This window comes from Perissodus microlepis, chromosome 4 (assembly GCF_051167445.1).
Source record: "Perissodus microlepis isolate ML-2025 ecotype Zambia chromosome 4, ASM5116744v1, whole genome shotgun sequence".
Taxonomy (NCBI): domain Eukaryota; kingdom Metazoa; phylum Chordata; class Actinopteri; order Cichliformes; family Cichlidae; genus Perissodus; species Perissodus microlepis.
Genome location: NC_140464.1, coordinates 28267139 through 28280340, shown reverse-complemented (window position 1 = coordinate 28280340; position 13202 = coordinate 28267139).

The following is a 13202-nucleotide window of genomic DNA, read 5'->3' as shown; positions in this document are numbered from 1 at the left end:
AATCAAACTCAAAGTAAGGTCAGTACTTCCACGCTTTAAACGCTGCACGCTCATACTCTCTCCCGCACTCGATCCATTGTTGATCTGCACACAGCTGTTGTCACGAATGTCGCACTCGCTTACGTCACTGTCATGAGACATTCTCGCAAAAAAATCACGGTTTTAGTAACGCGGTAACGCAGCGTTACTACGGGAAAGTAACGGTAATCTAATTACCGTTTTTGCAATAGTAATCCCTTACTTTACTCGTTACTTGAAAAAAGTAATCAGATTACGCGTTACTGCCCATCTCTGGTATTAACACACTAAGACATTTATTTAATATCATTTTCATTATTATTTCTTAGCACTTTCATTCTCTAATTCCTCTGTTTTCATTTTGAAACGTCTCTCACAAGCTCACAAGCTATATTCAGACTTCCTGCTTCACTTCCTGCCAGACACACACACACCCACACTCTTCACTTTACTGGATTTTCATCCGTTTCTACAGCCTAATCAAGCTCTTATTTTATGTTCACACTCTATATACCCTCTGTAACTCTACTAATTCTAATATAAAAAGAATGCACCCTCAGCACAGAAAAACAGAAAAGTCAGTGATGTACTAATGTAGCAAAAATAGGTGTAAGAGCCAAAGTCAATGTTTATGTTTTGCTTATTTGTTATGGTGGCACAGGTGTATAGCTTTACCTGCGTCTCAGGTGATGGCATGTGGGTGTGGTCACAGTCTATTTACCTGATGTCGGTGTTCGCAGCAGGTGTGTTGGGTGAGTGGTTTGTGGGCAAACTTTTCTGTTGACCGTCATTTTTTGGCACACCAGTTAATCCATGCGCTATTTGTAAATTGATTGAAAGCGCAAACGTTTGTTTTTGTTTTGTTCTTAAAATAAATGCGCAAAGTACAAGTACGACTCATTATGGATTATTGGAGGCGCGTCACAGGGACACAACCAACTCAGCCGGCTGCGGCTTTATTTATGGATGAAAGTCGCAACATTTAGTCAACAGAAAATTGTCTTTTGTTGCACGTGCCATAGGAGGATTCACAGGTGGTAAGTTTAACACAGAAGGGAAACCCTTTTGACGGGAAGAGCAGTGGAGCAGCCAAGGGAAGTAGTAAATATAAACACAAATTGCTAAAACTATAATTTATTTTTAAAGAAAGCACTAAAATACTCTGGCCAGGCAGGAACATGAAGTTAAAAACATTAAAAGTAATTAAAACTATACAGCCAAAATGCAATGGCCTCAGCCATGAAGGTCAAGTCCCATAAAAGTCCAAACGGTGCAGAAACCAACAGGATCGTCGCCGTCCTGTCTGCCTTTTCATTCTGGTGCCAACTAAGAAAGGAGAGAGGGCCAGCGGCAGTCACCATTCTTAGATTCCACTGGAGGTACGTCTTACACGGGATTGATCAGGACTTACCCCGGATGGGCAGACCTCCTAACTCCGCCCGCCACTGTGTTGTGCTTTCACACGCGTAGCCATAATCTAACCCCTAACCCTAACCCTGCAGGAAGCAGAGAATAACTTCTGTCTCCATAGTTTCATTTTTGACATTAACTAATCTTTATAAACTGCAGGAAAAACGAAAATAATATTATTCTGCACAATTTGCAAAAAACCAGCATCAAAATAAATTATTTCTAACAGCGCAATTTAAGTTCTAATCATCCCAGAAACTGTAGAGCAAGGCATAAAGTCAAACACGAGCAAAGAAGCAAAACCTAAATCATAGAAACAAGAAATACAAACACGTGAACAACCACATTCAAAAACCACAAAACACAAACCCTGGGATCCACAGACCCAGTACTGTGACAGGAGCAACTGTAACCACATCATTTCCTTCCGGATTTTCAGTATTCTGATTCTGAAAAGTCATAACTCAAATTATACACCTGGAGTAAACAGGCTTTATGTTCATATTTACCCTACTGCTATCACTTGTCAAAACATCCCACTTTTTTTCAGGAAGTGACCAAAAATTCTAAAGTTAAAAAAGAGTTAGAGTTGAAATCATCAAGTCTATATCATCATCATCATCATTGTTTATTTATATAGCACTTTAAAAACACACAAGGCTGACCAAAGTGCTGAACAATAGAAACATAATAGATACCATAAGAATAATAAATACGATAAAATAATAAACATAGCGAAAACAATAAAATATAAGTAAATACAAGTCAGTTAACCACTGAGTCAAAAGCCAGTGAATAAAAATGCGTTTTCAATCTGGATTTAAAAACCAGCACTGATGTCGAGTGCCTAATGTGAAGAGGAAGATTATTCCAAAGCTTAGGAGCCACGATAGAGAACGCTCGGTCTCCTCTCAGTTTCATCCGTGATTTGGGGACTGAGAGCAACAGCTGCTCAGCTGACCGGAGTGAACGAGTGGGGACATAGGGCTTCAGCAAATCAGACAAATATGCAGGTGCCAGACCATTTAAAGATTTAAAAACCAATAAAAGAACTTTAAAATTGTTGAGAGATTTTGAGTTTTGTGTTATGTTTATTTGTAGCTTCATTTGAAGGAAGAAGAGCTTGTGAATTGGACAATTGCAGGAAAAGGGAGTGAGACATTGTGTGCAGAAAAAATGTGCTGTGACAGCCAAAAAGCTACCTCCTGTTTCAACAGATAAGCTAACGGTATCTCCTTTTAAGGAGATGTTATTGAGTTCTGTACATGCCACACCTACTGCTGTGAAAGCTTGCTTGAGTATAAATAAAGAATGTACTGGGAGCCCCGGCGCAATTCCTCTGTGACACACACACAGTGCACACGTTGGTGCAGTGTCGGGGCATCGCCCATGTACATGTAAAATCTTTGAGTCTGTGTTTCTTTGCCTCCTAAGAGTTTTCTCCTCACAAAAATGAATCCTAAATTCAATTGGAAGCCAGTGCAGCGAGGCCAGAACCAGAGTAATGTGCTCAAATTTCCTTTCACCAGATAAAAACCGTGCCGCAGCATTCTGGACTAGTTGCAGGCGTGTCAGAGTGCCCAGTCCAAACCCTATTAAAAGGGAGTTGCAATAATCCAAGCGTGAGGTTATAAAAGCATGGATAACAGTCTCCAAGTCACGCCTTGAAAGAAAAGGTTTAACCTTCGACAGACGCCTGAGTTGATAGAATGACAATTTCACCACCCCATTCACGTGGCCATCAAAGGTAAGTGCAGAGTCGATTTTTAACCCAAGATTGGTAATCGAGCTCTTCAGGTGAGGGGTCACAGCAGCAAGGTCAACATCAGGGATATCAGAGGAACGATTCGGGCCGAACAGAATTGATTCCGTTTTACGTTCATTAAAATTTAAAAAGTTTTGAGCCATCCATGACTTAACATCACTAAGGCAATCAAGCAGGAGTCTAACTGGGGAGCTATCAGAATGACTGAAAGGAAAATAAAGCTGGCAGTCATCAGCATATAGATGAAATGAAACTTTGTGTTTACGAAAGATTGCACCCAGTGGCAGGAGATACAATGTAAACAGTAATGGCCCAAGAATAGATCCCTGTGGTACACCCCATGGCAGAGGGGCCACAGAGGACGATGACGAGCCCAACTTAACACAGAAGCTCCTGTTTGAGAGATATGATTTTATCCACAGTAGTGCCAAGCCAGAAATGCCCACACAATGCTGTAATCGAGAGATCAGCAGGTCGTGATCCACTGTGTCAAATGCAGCAGTCAGATCTAGTAGTATAAGCACTACATGTTTACCACAGTCCGTCGCTACCAGAATATCGTTCATAACCTTTATGAGAGCTGTCTCTGTGCTATGAAACAGCTTAAAGCCGGACTGAAAAACTTCAAACATTTGAGAGTTGTTTAGATAATCCATCAGCTGAGTGTGAACAACCTTTTCCAAGATCTTACTCAGAAAAGGAAGTTTAGAGATGGGTCTAAAGTTTGACATTACTGAAATATCTGAGCCTGGCTTCTTAAGTATGGGGTGAATAACTGCATGCTTAAACCCGCTTGGTACTTGACCTGACAAGAGGCTGGTATTAATTAGGTTCAGAATATGTGGTCCAACAGTAGGAAACACTTTTTTAGGAAATATAACCATAATGCCACATAACTGCTAGATGCATAAATAAGCAATTTCTCTTTTTCTTTTTTTTTGCCTGTCCCGTTTGGCTCTTTTGCCATCAGAATTATTGTCTAAAGGTGAAGAAAGATGCCCAACGGATTTACTTTACCAAATGAACCATCCCAGCCTTGCCATAATGGTCTATTTGATTCACCTTTTATTTTTAATTTTATTTTATTTTCACTTTGCTAAATACGGGACAGACTTGACTGGGGAAAAGAAAGGGGAGAAAGATAAGCAATTTCTCAACTCTCTCTGTTATTCTCTTAAATTTCTCATATTGGGATGTGGCCTGGTTTATTATTAAAATGATTTATTATAATATATTTATTATGTGATAACATAAAACAGATTTCTATTATTGTGAAGAAAAAACCCTCAAAAGCAACCAGGTCATAACTATACTGAAACTAATGAATACCCAACAGATGACACCTCACCGGTAAGTAAAAGTAGCTCATCACTGACAAATCTTAAGGAACTGGTATCTCCAGTAGACATTGCTGACTCAGTATCTTGCTGCTTTAAATTCTACTTTAGCGTGCCTTTAGGCAGCTGTTGCTGTGTTTTGGCAGTATAGAAATAAATTTGAATTAAATCGAATAGAGCTGCAGTTTTAAAATAAATTATGAAAAGTTGTTAGCTAATTTTCTTGTATTTTATTCTTGTCAAACTGTGCTAATCTTTGGCATTTTTTATAGACTCACCTAAAGAAATGGAAACACATTATGTTTGTTTGTTTGTTTGTTTTCTGCATCAAGCTGCTAATAACAGAGTTGATGCTGTTTCAAATAGAATTTTAAGCTGCCTGTTATGTGTAGACACAAAACTGGTTCATTACCTGTGTTAGGTGTCTTTTTATTCTTAAACAATGCACAGATCAGTGTTAAGTAGTTTAGCAAATAAAAAGCATTCCTCTGGAAATTGCCGGATATAAAAAATTGGCAAATAATTAGTGAAAAAGTAGCCAATGTCCACAGGAAGAACTTGAGAAACGACTGTCAGAAATCCTCGACTGTTGCTTGAGATTATTTTTGTTTGTTTGTTTGTTTTAATTACAAGCAGGCCTATCTCCATGGAAGAAAATTTCAAGAAATGAGGGCTGGCTCAAGACCTTTGCACTGTTACAACTGTATGCAGTAACTTAAAACTTTATTTTATAAAAAGAGAAAAAAAAAAAAAAAGAAAGAAAGCTCCAGCTGATTTGCCAACAGTCCACTTCCTATGTAATCATTAAGAGTAATTAACATTTGTCTATTAAATCCAAAGGTAATGCCAGAGAGTTGTTGCCTGACTTTTCTGAGAGGATGCCCTGAGATTTCAGGATTTACTATCATGTGTGGGCCACAAGAGTTTGGTATTCACTGCAGCATCCACAACAGTATACCCAGTGCATATGTACTGAACTGGAGCTTGAGCAAAAGTGAGCCTTTATTGGGCTGATACGAGAGAAACATAAATACAAGGCAAGATCAACGTGGGGCGAAACTAAAACTCAACATAAACTGGAAAAACTAAATAACTGACAAGCTGTGACGAGACCGTGGAACTGGGAAACAACTACGAACACTATGATACCTATGAAACTATGACCATAACTATGACAAGAGGTACATGACTAAACGGGATGAACAGACATCCTGACACAGACTGAATAACAACACAAAGAGTAAATACACACAGGAGGTAATTAGGGGAAGTGGAAACAAAATAGGGACACATAAATAAACGCCATGACATCACAGGGAAAGTGAAATTAAGGGAAAGTGAAACTAAAACAATGAACGTAGAACACAAGACCTCTACAAAACAAAACAGGAAACAGGAAACACAGGGAGACGTAGACATGACACAGGCTTGACAACATGAAACCACACAGACAGGAAATACATGACACAGAAGACCAGGACAGACTTACACCAGGGGACATGAAGAGACTCATAACTAAAGAGACATTGTTACGGATTCAAATATTGGGGATGGATACAAGAGGAAAAACCACAATAACAACACTGGTCCGGCCGGGTTGAGTCAAACGATGATTTTAATGATCACACGCGTGGGAGATGGACACCGTACGCAGACAGCATCAGATCTCAAAATGGTGGAGCATTGATCAAACTCTTATAGCCTCTAGTGGCCCCCACCTAATCATAAAAGCCTAAACATTCACATTCTTTCTCTCCCACAGTGCCTAAGCTACAACCTTGGCTCCCTGTTTATCTGCTCCTGCTGAGATGGGGCAGAAAACTCCAGTATGTTCTGTTCTCTTCTAATCAGACAAATAAGGCGATGACTTTCTGCAAACAGTATTTCTCATAACTCAGCAGTATAATGCATCATAAAACAATATCATTCATTCACAATAAACCAGCAGTCTAATGTAATGCAACTCAGCTTAACAAATGCAATAGTTATCACCTTCTTCTAATTCAGGAGAATAATGCAAACTAAAACTACATAATAATTCACCATCTTTAATTAAGGGTCTAACATGGCATAAAATAATATTATAATCTGACAACATGAAAGGACCTAACTAGACTACAACTCAAGGTAATTAATAATAATACTAATAAGACTTAAAATTATCTCATAAATAATCCAAAAATGCAAAATAACTCAACTAAACCCTTAACTGAAGAATAGCACATGAATTAAACATAATACAAATGTAAGAAAACAATACAAAATAACACAAAACGCTGGGTCAAAGACCCAGCCCCTGACTGTAATAAAGAGAGGTAGCAGGAGACGGGTGTGGTTTGGGGGATGGGTGTGTGTGGGAGGGGGGTATTACTGACTAACCAGAGCTGCAGGAGCAGCTTTTGCAAGACTGGCAAAGTTTGGTTTTGTTTGCATTTTTTTTTTAAATTTCTAATTACTTTAATAATTGAATGACCTGAATAAATCAATTGGGTGACTACGTTTGATGCCCTCTTCACCCCTCAATAATGACACAACATGTTTTAGCCCATCAGACACTCCCATGTACAACACAGCTAAATTTGTTGTGTCAAGGTGACTGCTATGCTCACCACGAGTCATGTGTTTTCCTAAGAAAGCAAGCTCAGGGTATCAAAAAAAGAAAGAAAGACACAACCCTTTGCTGTTGCTCCTGTCTCTCTTCACTGCTCCACTAAAACACAAAAGAGAGCTTCAGCCATCAGCAGCTGTTAAACATGGTGAATCAATGTCCGCTCCAAAGGATGCGATATAAGGTGACCTCATATACTGGCAACTAAAAGCCATTCCAAGCAATCATATGTGTCCATAGCCTCAATAGCATGACTAACAGCAAGTAGCACTGAACTTTCCTGTATGAGGATCAGCTGTGAGGTAAGCAGGGAATTGAAGAAGACTGCTCTAGCAGCTGAAACGGCCTTTTAAAATACCACACTGCTTCTTAATTTTTAAAAAAGGAAAAGAACAAATGCAGGTAGCCACTCATATTGTAAGGGTGTATTTATTTAGCTTTTACTAGTTCTTATAAAACACTGATATACCCATTTACTCTCCTTTAAATGTTATAATCTGTCCAGCCCTCCATTTCCACCTGCTTTTCCAGGTCTGGGTCACAGAAGCTGCAGTCTAGGCAGAGATTTCCAGACCTCCTTCTCACCACCCACTTCCTCCCAGTTGACATGTGATGCTGGTGCCACTGAGCCAAACACCCTCCACTCTTGGCTGTGTCTACAAATTCAGTCCATAAAAGTTATGAATACAGACTGTGACAAAGTGCATTCATTCACTATGAATGAATGCAACTTATTGGCAGCAATGTGAACCAAGCTCTTGCTTGGTTGTACATGGTCAGGACTGCACACAACATGGAGCTGATAACACATACTCCAGGATACCCCAAGGGATGTGGCCGTATGCTTTCTCCAAGTACACAAAATACTTGTAAACTCGCACATACCCTCCAAAAGTTTAAAGCGATGTTTCAGGAGTCCAAGGTTCCAGGATCTCGATGAAAACCACATTGTTGTTCAAACATGGTGTTTGTTATGGACAAACTATGGTTAGTACAATCCAACAACAAAACAAAGGAACTGTCAGAAGACTCAAAGACAAGATGCAGTGGGAACAGTTCAAAGATTTTAATGAACACTTAAGTAAATAACAGGTGAGTGCTTGCAGTTCTTCAAAAAACTACCAAGATGAAGTGTCCATTTCTTTACAGGATCTGGTCAAATCACCACAAGGTTGTCAGTCTCATTGTTTCTGTAGGTTGCAGGTTCAGATAAGTTAATACAGGATTCACATGAACAGTCACAGATAGGTCCACAGTGTATTTCAAGGATTTATTGTTTCCCTCAGGCTCGAGTTAAAAGCTCTCTGACTTTACAGGTTTGAACTTGATGAGGGAGGACACCAAGATAAGTATGTTGCAGCTTAGCAAGCAGGAAACAAACAAACTCAGTAAGACTGCCACGTAATGTATATCAACAACCCAGCAAGGGAAAGCAGGAGCAGGGTTACATACTGCTGATGATTGTAGATGAAAATCTGACATAGTTATGCCAACGTCTGGAGGAGGTAAGCAGAGTTACTTCACTCGAGTCTGCACATGGATGATGAAGAGAGGGAAGAGGACATGGGGGACATGAGAGGAACGCTAATAGAAAATGTTCATTGCACATATAATAAACCTAATTTAATCTAATGCATTTTACATTCTAACGTTAAGCTTCCTCAACCAAGGTACTGTAATTTTAGATGAATAATTTGTTAAACATAACAAGGTTTGGAGAAATATTTAAACTTTCATGGAAATAAATAGAGTTACATTATTTATAATTAGCTATGTGCTTTGACCTCTGATGTACCTTACCACCAGGAAGGCTGAAAACAATATTAGACTCTAAGCAGGTTAAGAAGCTAATAAGAGGCTCCTGTATTCTTCAGTCTGGTAGTGGCTCTGTCTGTGTAGCGGATAGTCAGCAAGAACATGTAATGGAAGATGATGGAAGTGAAGAGAGCAAGCAAAATGAAGGTTGCCCTGAGGGTGATGTCAAAGATAAGGAGAGGCCAAAGCATGTTGGAACGGTGCTAAAAAGAAAGAAAGAAAACACTCTTAAGATCAAGTTCACTGCTACACTGTTGAGCAGGAGACCGGGGTTTGTCCACAGTCTTTGATTATGGGATTAACAAATGCATAAACTGGCACTAAAACACTAAAATGGCAAATATAGGGAATCTGTGTCCAACCCGTCTGCTGGGGTCAAATGCAACAATTTTTTCATGCATCTTCTCCAAAACTGGATTACTGAACACTGATGACTGAGGTCTGCTGCTTTTAACTTTCTCATTCACTTTCATCAGCTAAAACTGCAAAAACTGTCCCTATTAGATACAAAAACACTGGAAGTCCTCTTTATAAAAAAATTCTATAATATTAGTTTAATAATGTAAGTGAGAATTTTTCAAGTTTCAAATTTTTATTATAACATGTTTCCCTGTACAATGAAATTCTTCCTTTGCAGTCTGCAATAGATACCACACAAACAAACAAAAAGAAATAAAATGGCCAAATAGAATAGATCATTTAATAGAATAGATCATTAAAAAAAATAAACACCATATGAGAAACACAGTAGAAATATAAGATGCAAAAATGTACTCAATTGTAGGCCGGGGCTATGTCAGATGTTTAGGGGTCTGATGGGGAAAAAAAGAGTTCTTCAAAGTGTTTTGTTTTACTCAACTTAAACATAAAAATGATATTAATAAACTGCAGAAGGTTTTCTGGGGCAGTAAGCAGTAAAGTTGCACCCTTACATACATACTTATAGCTCTAATGTGGAGCGTAATGTTGTATTTAGTAAGACTCAAGGCTAAAGACTGAGCCCAGGAATTCATCAAGAAATTGTTTGTACGGGTCACAGAAGAGGGGAGACAAAAGCTAGTTCTTCTAATGGCCACAAAGGGCATTATTTCAAATGGGCCCTGCTGGCCATTTGAAATAATGCAGCTTCACTTCACTTTGTCAATGTCTTCACTTTTAAGGACATACTCCAGCCTTCTTTTATATTTGGTCTATGGCATGAACCAAAACATTAAAGTTTTTTTCACTGTGCAACACTGAAGACAACTGCAGTGCTAGAGCTTCATTTTCTGTCAATTTAATGCTCCCTCACATAACCAATTGATTACTGTCAGTATAAAAATACTGACTGACTGGAGCTTTAAGGATTTATGAGGCTCGTGCTTTGGAGCTGATTACTTGATTGACAGGTGCCTTCCTTTATTACGATAGGCTGTGGTGATTACTTGGTCGCCACCTCAGCCCCACACTGACCAAAGAAATCTTGCATTCACACATCACCATCATTCTGTTTTTCTGATGACCTTCCTGTCAGCTAGTCCCTGTCGGCTACATGACCTGTTTGCGGAGAAAGGCATAAAAAGCTGACATCAGGATTGACTGCCATAATTCATCATTCAAGCAGCTGTAACACTTTCTATATTTTCTCATACTATGTCTTATCTGTGACTATGTGCAGGACTAAATAGCAAAAACACAAAGGAAATGATTGTGCACCTGAAGGCGAGTGGGTTTGCTGTGATTCTGCTCCCATGCCTTAGGTGACAGAGTGTTAATAACAGGGGAATAAATAAACTGCAGCGCTGTTGCTGTGGGCTGGAGACTGTGGGTTGCTGACGTCAACGATCCCCCTGCCCCACTTTAACCCTAGACAGGGAGCATGTGTGCGTGTTCAGACTCATGCATCTCACCTCTTCATCCTCTAGTTCCCTTAGGACTTCACTCCATTTGCCCTGACTGATAATGAGCACATGTTCTAAAAGAACGCCCAGCAGTTTGCTTAATATATAACACCATGCTCCAAAAACCACCTCTGTTTTTTCCACCTAGCTTTGCATCTGCTTTAGGGGTTTTCACCACCACAGCCATGCTTGTCTTGGATGCCTTAACCTCTGCACAATCTACAGGGAGCAGCTACGTGGTGTGTTGTATAACTGTCATGGTTGTGCAGTGGCATGGAAACTGTCTGACAGCACCGCCCACTGGTTTCACTGTGGCACTGATGCAGTGAAAATACAAACATACAATCCTGACATTGTTTTACCAGCATTGCTATTTTAGAATAAAATAAAGGTAAATTAAATACAACCTAAGCAACTGAAATGTAGAAATAATGGAACAAATGGACTCAACTCAGTATGATGGAGCTTTTTGTGGCCATCATCATAATATCATTGTTGTAAATTCTTTTGACCAGAATATTTATGAAATGGCAATCCTATGTGTAAAATGTTAAACTAGTACCCTAAATTCTAGAGAGTATGAATAAAGAGGCAACTGGACTTCTGTTAGTTTGTGCAGACATTTGAAGAGGCATCCAGGAGACAAATGGTGGAGAATGCTCTGGTTTGGTTGTCCCCTTGGACATGGTTTTAGGGGTCGTTAACCCACCACTGATCATGTCAGTCATCATAAGAGCCAAAGTGGGAAAAAAGGCATGGGTCATTGCCATCACTGGGGATTAAGGGTAAAACCACTGTGAGACCAAGACCCACCACATCACATAACCTATTGAGCTCACCTGGGGTGTGGTGTGAGTGGGGGTTGGTGCTTCTGGGGTGTCTAGTGGTCATTTACAGTAGGCATCAATGGCCTCCTTTACTCCTCTTTCAAACCATCTGTCTCATCGTCTGAAATGTGATCATAGCCATTCTCCAAAAAATTACCTTTGTCCTTTAGATGCAGATGGCACTTGTATGTTGTGCCACGAGTTTGTGGAGTGACTGTTTGATTTCTTCTATGTTGAGGCCTGAATACACCTCACTGCACTGCACACCACAAAATTCTCTGGTCCGATGAACGCTCTGGCCTTTATCTTCTAACAGGACAATGGCCCTAAGCACACAGCCAAGAGAACAAAGGCATGTCTTCAGGACCAGCCAGAGCCCAGACTGGACTCTCCCCATCCAAGCTGATGGAGCGTGAGAGCGTTTGCACAGAAGAATGGGAGAGATTGCCCAAAACATGCGTGCCAAGCTTGTCACATCATACTCAAAAAGATGTGACTGTAATTGCTGCCAAAGTGCTTCAAAAACTTTTGAGCTAAATCTGTGAATACTTATGTACATATTATATTTTTGTTTTGTTTTTAACATTTTTAATCAATTTGCAAGAATTTTAACCAAACATTTTCCCTCTTTGTCATAATGCGGTATTGCGTGTAGAATTCTGAGGTGAAAATCTCACTTTAATCCATTTTGGAATCAGGCTGTATCATGAAAAAGTATGGAAGCGCTGTGAAGTATTTCCAGGTGCACTGCCTGGAAATCGTGTCAGTAACGAAAGTGACAGGAAGTGAAGATGAAGGTAGCATTTTCATTGGGAGTGACTAGGATGGACAAGATTAGAAATGAATCTATGGACATATGCAGAGGAGGGATAGTAGATGTACTGGACAAAGGATATAAGGTATAGAGCAGCTAGCCGTGAGGAAAAGAGACAAACGGACTTTGTCATTCAGTATACAAGCATACAAGGAACACACAGAGAAGATTCACAGATTTAGTGAAGGAGGATGCAGGGACAGAGTGAGGAAGCACTGCAAAATAAGAAAAAGAAGACACCCATTTATAAAAGCACAGTTGTTTCAAGATTAGCTTTAAGATTGTTCCCTTAAAAGTGTAAAGAAATTGAACAAAAGGAGGACAAAAAAGTGTCAGACCTAAAGAACATCCACAGCAGATGAACTGAAATCAGGTTCTTAAGAAACAGGAAAAAAAAAACTCGGAATGATGTGAGAAATGCATCTCAGCACCTTTAGCTGGTCCAGCTACTAGTTGCTGAAGTAGTCTTTGAAGTTATGTGTCTCAGAGAATTCAGCTTTATTCCCTGTCACTGATTAGTTCCCTAAATAGCTCTTGGTGTATCTTTGTGCAGTCTAGCCCTTCTCTTCGTGTGTCCATCTTCTTTGTGTTCATTGTTGCTGTTATTTTTTTTTACTTTTGGATTTCACAGTTTGTTTGTAATTTTTATTCATCAATTACAAATGGACTGATTCATATGTAGTGCTTTCTATCTAACATTCACACACACATTCATACTGTGTGTGTGA